This window comes from Narcine bancroftii, chromosome 3 (genome assembly GCF_036971445.1).
Source record: "Narcine bancroftii isolate sNarBan1 chromosome 3, sNarBan1.hap1, whole genome shotgun sequence".
NCBI lineage: Eukaryota > Metazoa > Chordata > Chondrichthyes > Torpediniformes > Narcinidae > Narcine > Narcine bancroftii.
Genome location: NC_091471.1, coordinates 102500789 through 102509834, shown reverse-complemented (window position 1 = coordinate 102509834; position 9046 = coordinate 102500789). Strand labels below are relative to the sequence as shown.

General features: G+C 45.6%; 1 long non-coding RNA gene and 2 other non-coding genes across 5 annotated transcripts; all 3 read left to right on the top strand.

The window, feature by feature from the left end:
• Positions 1-769: 769 nt before the first annotated feature.
• LOC138757417 (uncharacterized) lies at positions 770-8166 on the top strand. Of its 3 annotated transcripts, none has more exons than XR_011353587.1 (5): positions 770-870; positions 3986-4049; positions 6484-6542; positions 6850-7077; positions 8004-8166. It is a non-coding gene; the product is annotated as an uncharacterized lncRNA (long non-coding RNA). The 3 variants fall into 3 exon arrangements; XR_011353586.1 differs by having other exon boundaries at positions 783-992; XR_011353588.1 differs by lacking the exon at positions 770-870 and adding an exon at positions 1586-1800.
• Positions 4094-4212, top strand: LOC138759736 (small nucleolar RNA SNORA26). The gene has a single exon (XR_011355065.1). It is a non-coding gene; the product is annotated as a small nucleolar RNA SNORA26 (small nucleolar RNA).
• On the top strand, positions 6608-6726 carry LOC138759737 (small nucleolar RNA SNORA26). The gene has a single exon (XR_011355066.1). It is a non-coding gene; the product is annotated as a small nucleolar RNA SNORA26 (small nucleolar RNA).
• Positions 8167-9046: the final 880 nt, after the last annotated feature.

The following is a 9046-nucleotide window of genomic DNA, read 5'->3' as shown; positions in this document are numbered from 1 at the left end:
TGTTCAACTGCCCTGCACTGAGGAGGGGGGCTGTAGAACAGTCACCTTTATACAGGAGCCTGTGGGGAGGGACCACAGGTGCAATCGGTCAATAGATGTGCCTGACCGGACAATTATATGCAACACAATGTGTTTCATTTTAGACTCGAATAAAAGCCACAGCACAATCAATATCAACAAAACAAGGGCAGCATGAGAGCACTTGTGGGCTTTATTCAGGTTATCTACCAGTCTGGTAAAGTTCTACTACAACAGCCACATGAAAAATAAAAACCTGGAAAATGACCACTGGTCACCGTGAGTTTTGGTGGTTTCGGTAACCCCCCCCCCCATCCCCATCCCCATCCCCCCATCCCCATCCCCATCCCCCCATCCCCATCCCCCCATCCCCATCCCCCCATCCCCATCCCCCCATCCCCATCCCCCCATCCCCATCCCCCCATCCCCATCCCCCCATCCCCATCCCCCCATCCCCATCCCCCCATCCCCATCCCCGCCCCCCGCAACGCTCTCCGGATTCCGCAGACGAACAAGGTGCCCGTCCCGGCGCAGCGTTCGGTGATCTGTGATAGGACAGTTCGTGGAGCCGAAGGGCGTGCCTGCTCCCCAGCACAGGCCACTGCGATAGGTCGCTGGCAGGAGAGTCGGCCACTTGATAGGTCGCTGGCAGGCGAGGCGGCCACTGTGATAGGTCGCTGGCAGGAGAGGCGGCCACTGCGATAGGTCGCTGGCAGGCGAGGCGGCCACTTGATAGGTCGCTGGCAGGAGAGGCGACAACATGCCCGCCCCACCTTACGATGCTGGGTAATTAAAGGAGGTGAGCTGGGGCGGGTAGTCCTCTCTTGTCAATGGCGGTGCTGGCCTCACGGGGTAAGTGCGCGGACCCGTATCCGGGTTCCTGCCGCTCTCCTGCTGTTTCTCTCTCCAGGTCAGGGTGAACGGCCGATGACTTTCATTCCTGCTCGCCTGTGCCTGTGCATCTTTGAAGCGAGGTGGGTTTTCGTATCTTGGGAAATGGGGAATGAATGATGGCGGGAGGGTGGAAGAGGGAGGAGTTGGCCAACCGGCTCCACGTGCTTGCGCTGCTGTTGAATGCGATCACGGCCGGGAAGGTCCACTGGAGCCTCCTGAACACGGTGCAATTTCCCCGCTCCGGTCCCACATCTTTGGGAAGGTGATGCATCGTGTGGCTGGAAGCCTAAATGCTGCAAACGTGTCACAACGGGATCTCTCTCTGTCAGACGACGAGTTGAGAATCGGTTCGGGCAGCGGTTCTTGGACGCCCTTCCATCGGTTGAAGGAGGTGGGAACCGGTGTGGGATTGGAGTGTGCGCCTCTCAAAGGGGTGTCGGGCCCGCGCCCTTCCCTCCGGGTACAGGCTTTCTCTCGGGGGTGAAAGAAATGCAAGGCGGTTAAAAAGCAACGTCTGTTGGAGGAAGCTACTCGCCGTGATTCTAGGGGGAATAAGGTGGCGGGGGGGGGGGGGAAACAGGCCGACGCGGCCGTGCCGCCCGAATGGACACGTGATCCTTCACCTTGAGGAAGGGCGCGGGCCCGACACGTCCCACTTGACCTCGTACGGGCGCTGCCAGACCCGAGCAGCTCCTTCTGCACGTCTTGACGACACTTGCAGGCTCTGCGCCCCTCCGAGTTTCACACCTCGCAGACCCGCGCGTCTCTGTCAAGTGGCGCGAAACCCAGGCGGATGCAGCAGGGGAGGGTGGGGAGAGAAGGAGGCCTTGCAGGGGCAGAGCCCGATGCGAAGCCTGGTGGCTGGCCCTGCGGGACCGCCACGCTAAGGTATTAAAGGCGCTTCCAATCGCCAGTCTTCCTGAATGTTAGGCCATTGGAAACTAAATGGCAGCTCGTATCTAGATGGGACGGTAGTGTTTGGGGGGGGGGGGGGAAATAACAGCACGCGTGTAAACTGCTTGGTTGGTGGCTTGGAATTGTTTCCCTGCTGGGCAACTCATCAGGCAAAGGTGACCACGAAAGAGCTCAGGCTCTTAATGTGGAACTTGATTTTTTAAAACCTCACTTATTAGACAAGAAGTGTTGTGAACTTTTTGGCAGGTTGGGAGACACTCGTATGCTCCCAGGGTAATATCAATATGGAAAGAGAAACGTTGCATGTGAGCTCATTTAATTAATGCTAAACTGAGTCAGACTTGTGTGTGGTGCCCAGCTATTTTGTGGCTGTTTGATAGATTGAGATAAATGAGCAATCTAACCATGATCATGGCTGAGCATTTCTCATTTCATTAATAGTAGAATTGGAAATACAATTCAGGGGTTCTTGAAAAGAAATTGAAGGAGGTGCTAGAGAAATTCAGCCCTCAAATACTTGAAATGCAACTGAGAATGGGGGGTGGGGGGGTTAAAACCTGAAAATCTGCAATCCTGTGATTGTAGTAAAAGCACAATTTCAACAAAACTCTGAAGGTCAAACAGCATATGTTGATTCGTAAAGATAGTGATACATCACTGACGTTTCAGGCCTGTGCCCTTAATCAGGGAATGATCACAATGTGGGCAGGCATCTGAATAAAAGGGGACGAGGGGAAGTAGCACAAGCTTGTAGGCACAAGTTCATAGGAGCGATAGCATGGGGGGGGGTTTGAGGGGACCAGGGAGGTGGAGGCCCAGGTTGGAAATTCACTTTGGAGGTGTGAGAATGTGTGTGGGGGAAAGAGTATACACTGAAGAGTATGCTCAGGTCCAAAACATCAGTAATATGTTTTTTACTACCTAAATGTGCTGCGAGACTGATTGAGTTTGTTTTTCTTTCTGTTTGAGGCAACTGAGCTTCACCTCCTCAGCCACTGGTTTGAAGCTCAAACAGCACCAGGAAGCCATCAGTGCCCAAATGGAGCCCTGCTTCCTAGCAGCATCATTGCAAACCTTAATTCCAATTCCCAGAAGTTGGCTGCCTGCAACCTGGTTTGAGGCCTTCAGTCGCTGAACCTTGGGCTGGAGCCTGGCCTACTGTGCTTTTCTACCCATGTTCCAGATTTCTTTTATTGCCATGTAATAATACAAAGATTGTGTACGAAATTTGTCAATGGTGTAACAAGGCAAACAGTCACACCATTAACATTGACCTGTAGCCCTAACAATAAAAGAAGGACACAGTCTTCAGTGAAACCAGGTGTCCTTGGATTTGCCTCCAATGCTCCTACGACCTTAGACTCCTGATCAATATGTTAGCAACCTGAGCTACAGATCCAATCCTCCAATATAATCAGGAAGCTTTCAGCGCCAAAGGCCCTTTGGGAGCCCTTGCTCTCAGCAACCAGGCAGATCCCAGTTCTGATATCTGGTTCTCATGAGCCAGACTGGTGTGGGATCTTTGACTGTAAGTCACCCATAGTCTGTATGGATCCTTCAGCTGCTAGACCCCTTGCTGGTCACTTTCCTATTGGGTCCTCCATGAGGCTTCTCAGAGGGCAGATGTTTCTTTCTGGTCCTCAGCACCTTATGCTGCTTCCCTGAGGTCTAGGCTTCTAAATGTGGGTGCTATCATCTTGGGTGCAGGACCTCTGAGGACATCAAAGTAAAAGTTGCTTGTTCTACAGTTATTTTAAGCCAGCATGGGGTCATTGGGCAGTATGGCAGTGGGGTTTCTCATTGGAAAAACTTTCCTTCCTTTTGTCTAGCAGCACTGCTATCTTTTTTGCTCCATATGCCAGCATTTGCAGACTCCTGTGTCCTCAGATTCTAAAGTCATATTGCACTACAAAGGTGCTGGAGAAACTCAGCAAGTCATGCAGCATCTCTGGGAAGTGTAACCAACATTTTGGGTCTAAGCTCTTGGTCACTGTATGAGCAAAAAGCAGCCTGTTGTTTTGGATGGTATTTGAAATTAAATTCCTGCTACTAGTTGACCAGTGCATTCTTTTATAGATTTTAAATCTCATCTGTTGAATCAAATGTTGTATGAAAGTTCTAGTTTTGTTATATTTGTATTTACTTTATTTAATTGCAGATGAATAAGCAAAGTAGGAGCAATATATACCTGGAAGGATCATGAGCTTTCAAGATGGCATGTGGTAAATATGACCAGCATTATGTTAATTTTTTTGCCTCCCCTTCATTGTCCATTTAAGGCAGACAATGTCTTGGGTGACTAACACAGAGGGGTACATTATTTTCTCTCTTAAACACAAGGCATATGTCCTGTCAATGCTTTGGATCCTGTCGTGAGGAACATTTATTTCTTTTCATTTATATTGTAAATGGAAGAAATGTCTGTATTCAAGATTGGAATGGATTTACAATCAGACTTGTTAAGTCAACCATCTTACAAAGTATTAGGCATTCTTAATTGGAGAAAATGTCTAGATGTGTTTTCATGGTATTCAGTCACTGTATGTCGTGGCCTAAGAACTTTATTCTCAATGGGAAATGTTGCTACAAATTTCTCATGCAGTTAGGTATGTTGAATTTTGTTCTGACACTTGATGCAGAACTTTATTTGAACAAAAAAATTACATTAGGATAAACTTGAAGAGATGGAAAGTGACTTTGAATTGGCCCACACATCCTTTTAACTATCTTGCATATTAGGAAGAGGAGCAGAAAAATATGCTATGTACAGACAACTGATTATCCAAAATAATTTATCTGAATTTTTCGGAGCTGAACTGACCACGGGTTGAAAAAAAAAATTCACCCGACATGAAATTAGAACAATAAATGTTCTAATTTCAGGTAACTCCTTCCCTATTTCCATTTCTTTACCTTCCCTAATTGACTTTTCTCCCCTACTCCCTCTCAAACTGTGTGCCACTATTTCCCAGCCGTAAATGGTCAGAAGAATCTCTTTTCAAGGAGAGGGAGCAGAATGGAGAGGGAAAAGGGTGGAGAGTGGGAGGAAAGAAGACAGGGAATGGGAGGGGGGGGGTGGGGGAATAGGCTGGCAGAAACTGGAGGTCAGTGTAAATGCCATCTGGATGGAGAGTGCCCAGATGGAAAAGCAAGTTGTTCCTCCAATATATGGGTCTTGGTTTTGAGAGTACATGAGGAGATGGACAGACATGTCAGCATGGGAGAGGGGCTCAATTAAAAGGATTGGACTCTGGGAGGTCTCTATCACTGATGCAGACAGAGTGAAGGTGCTCACCAAAATGATCTCCCAGTCTACATTCAGTCTTTTTGATGCGTAGAAGACCACTACAGGAGAACTGACCTGATGTAGTAGATGACTACTGCAGATTCACAAACGAAGTGTTGCTTGGGAGGGCTGTTTGGAGCCCCAAGTGTTGATGATGGAGATGTGGGCGTAAGTGTGATACTTCCTACAGCCATGGAGGAAAGTGCCAAGGGGCAATTGGTGGGAAGGGATGAGTGGATGAGGGAGTCATGGAGGGTGCGGTCCCTATGTTCTGGTGGTGGGATATTGTAGGTGACGGAAATTGCACAACATAGATAATGTGTTGGATATAGAGGCTGGTGGGATCTCCGTGAGGACTAGAGAAATCCTACTGTTGACTCTTGGGGTGGTTGAGCGGGAAATGGAGGAGATGTGGCTTAGGGCCAAGTTGATGGTGGTAGGGGGAAGCCATGTTGCTTGAAGGTGAAGGACATTTTGGATGATATGGACAGGAAGACATTTTGAGAGCAGATGCGACTGAGATGGGGGAAATTGAGAGAGAAATAAATAAAATCCTTGCAGGAACTGGGTGTGAAGAAGTGTAGTTGAGTTAGTTTGTAGGAGTTGGTAGGTTTCAACAGCCTTGATTTTGAACTATGAATGTTGACTTTTAGAAGCATTCTAAATGCTTGACATTTTTGGCAGAAAATGTTGCTTAAAGTTCTTTTACTTAGTTATCAGATCTTCATTGTTTGTGTTCATATTTGATAAGTGACTGCAACTGAAGTAAGGGGGACAGGCAAAATATTGTTTCTTTTTTCTAGATTACTGCCCCATAGATGATGGGTGCGGATGCTGGTGGGGTGCTTGGTGAGGCGAGGGGAAATCTGATTATTGCCTCTTGAGGCAGAGGGCCTGGGCAGATGAGTGGGAAATGGAAGAACTGAGTTATTGATAATCCCTGTTGTTGATTGCAGATCGCTTCTTGGTCCAAACCATAGACATTACCAAGATTTTGGAGGGGGGTGGGGGAGAGAAATATGGATTTTAGAATTAAAGTTTACAGATGTGACACTCATTTCTATCTGCTGTTGTCTAAATTCAAAGCTGCTTTATCAACATTGGAATGCACTGTGCCAAAATGAAATTAAATGGAAAAGAAATTAAGTTCATTACTAGAATAACTGAAATGATTTTAATCTTCTTATTTGGATCATATTATTTTGTCATAAATCCCACCTGAGGGAAAAGCTGATCACTCAAACAAAAAACAAGATCTCATGTCAGTCTTCATTATTCAAAGATTGCTTGCAGTATGTGGATTTGTATTCAGGATTTCTCAATTGTAATTATTTTATTTCTATAATACTTGTGATTTTCCCCATTTGCAGAGGAATGAAATTAAACATGGTGAAATGGGATTTGATATCTGGAAAAAACGTGCCAAGAGGTATGACAAAGCATGGGGGATTGTGCCTGGAATGTCGGAATTTCTTAATTTGTCTCCCCCTTTCATTGCCCATCCAAGACAAATTATGTCTTGGATGACTTACACAGAAGGGTAGAACGATTTCTTCCTAAAACTCCAAGCAAATGCATTATCATTGTTTTGGAACCTGTTGTGAGGCACAGCTGTATTGTTACCAACTATAGTTAACTTGTGTCAAGTGAGTGGTTGTGAATTTTACCTTGATGGATATGTTTAGTGTCGTGAATAAATGCTACCTGCCTTCACAAGATGCTCTTGTTTTTATTAGGTACCCTACATGGTTTGATATCCCACTCTGAAAGCTGTGTGGACTCATTTTTAGTATACAAAAAGTAACCCCTGGAATGGCACTCTGGAAGGAATTGACAGCTGAAGAAAGGAGAAACTGGAAAGAGTCTAAAATTTGTTGTTTTCTTTGACATTAAAACAAAATCCAGATGACTTCTAATTCTAAACCAGAATCTGAGCCCTTTAGATCATTTTTCAGCCTTTTGAGGTAACCATGAAGCAAGACCATGTTTGAATGCTGCTTGTTTTGACTGCAAATTTCAATGTATTTGGAAATTTTTCCGCATGGGTTTCTCCCATGTGTTCTAAAGATGTACAGGGTTAGTTGGTTAATTGGTTGCATGTGTGTATTTGGCATTGTGGCCTTGTAGGGCAGAAGGGCTGTATGAAATGGTAAAATGAGTGACATATAATGCTGTGCCATAAATTAATATTGTGACTTAAATTTTGGTTTTGAAGGACTGCAGTTTTGGTGCTTTGTTTTGGCCTGATAGGAATCATGAGTAGTTTGATTATGAAAATCTGCTCTGCATTTCGTTTCGGTGAGGGGTGAGGGGTGGGGGGGGGGGGTGGGGGGGAATTGCTTGGGGAAATTAAGTGAGTCAAGCAGCATTTGGCAGCAGGTGCATGGTCTATCCATTACCCATTGACAATCCCAGATGCTGGTTGGCTTGTTGAGTTCCTCCAGTTTGTTTTTTGCTTCGGATTATAACATCTGCAGTCTGCTGGTGTTTATTTTCTGGTTTAATATTGAGTTAGCTAGCCTCAGTTGCCAGTTTGGTAAGGCTGTTCTCTTCATTGCACCCTAAAGCATCGACTCCAGTAAACGGGGTTTTAATGGAGGTCATTCTTTAAATGTACAAGAAGGGTCTAACAAAGCTCTCTACTTTCCTCATTGGGTATAACATGCCTGAACCAACACAATTGCCTGGAATCCAGGAGATATTAAAAGCTGTCCTTGGAGTTGGTAGCAAATGGCTTAATTTGACAAGCACTGAGTTTGGAAATGCTATTTTTTTTTTCCTCATTGATTTTATTGCAGTGGCAGACTTCAGAAAATGTTTGGTTATATTGGTTGCAAAGATGCTAGTTATTTCTAGTTTGTGCTATAAAATTTTGTTTTTAATTTTTTAGGGAATTTGGTCAAGCCAGGAGCAGGGAGCTGCACAAGTGAGGACGTCTGCAGAATATCTTGTGATGCAACAAATTATCTTCATAACTTTGAAATTCCATTATTTTTTGCCAGAATGCTTATCAGGCTATAAATGGGGCTATTCAGCCCATCTGGTCTACCCCACTATTTAATCCTGAGTTGATTCATTTTTCCACTTGGCCCCACTGCCTGGCATTCTCCCTGTAACCTTTGCCCTGGCTAATCAAGAACTTGACAAATTTGACTAATATGTGCTACAGGCCTAAATTTTACTTCTGGATCTGCTCCTTTATTCAACAGCACTTGCAATGGATGGCAGATGCAAGAAATTGTAAGCTTGGCTACCTCGTATCCTCAAACATAATGTGATTGCCCTAGAACTGAGGCCTAGGAAAATGTTCCAAGCTTGCCCTCCCACACACACATACACTTCCTGTTGCTCTGACTGTACAATGTGGAAATGAGATTTCCTGCCCCACAACTGCAAACTTGCTGGGTCTCCCAAGTATTTTGCATGGTTGCCTTTGCTCAGTACATTATTCAGAATGCCCTTCCAATCTCCATCTTGTATATCCCTTCCCCTTTCCTCTCTTGGGGGTGGGGGTGGAAAGAACCCACCTTCTAAACCCTTGTTTTAACTTTTACAATGTCTACCGTCCCTTCAAACATCCCATCACCAGCGCTAAATGGTTTATTCTTAAATAATTTTATAACTCAATCCACAGGTCAACAAATTCTGTGTCTGCTGCATTGCTAGGTCCTTTCAAATTGCCTTGTAAAATGTGGTTAACCAGGTAATTACTTGGTTGAAGACCCAGATGCAGGACGATTTGAAAGGGCTGAACTGGGCAAGCCTGGTCAAAATCCACCCGGTTCTCAGACCTACCTTGGAGGTAGTCAGGGGAACCCAGTAAAACTTAACTGGGTGCCAATTTGAAAGGGGAAGTGGTTCACCCAGTTACTCTGGTGACGTAAGCACTTGTGTGGCTGGATCAATGCAGGATGCTGTTGTGGTGCTGCCATG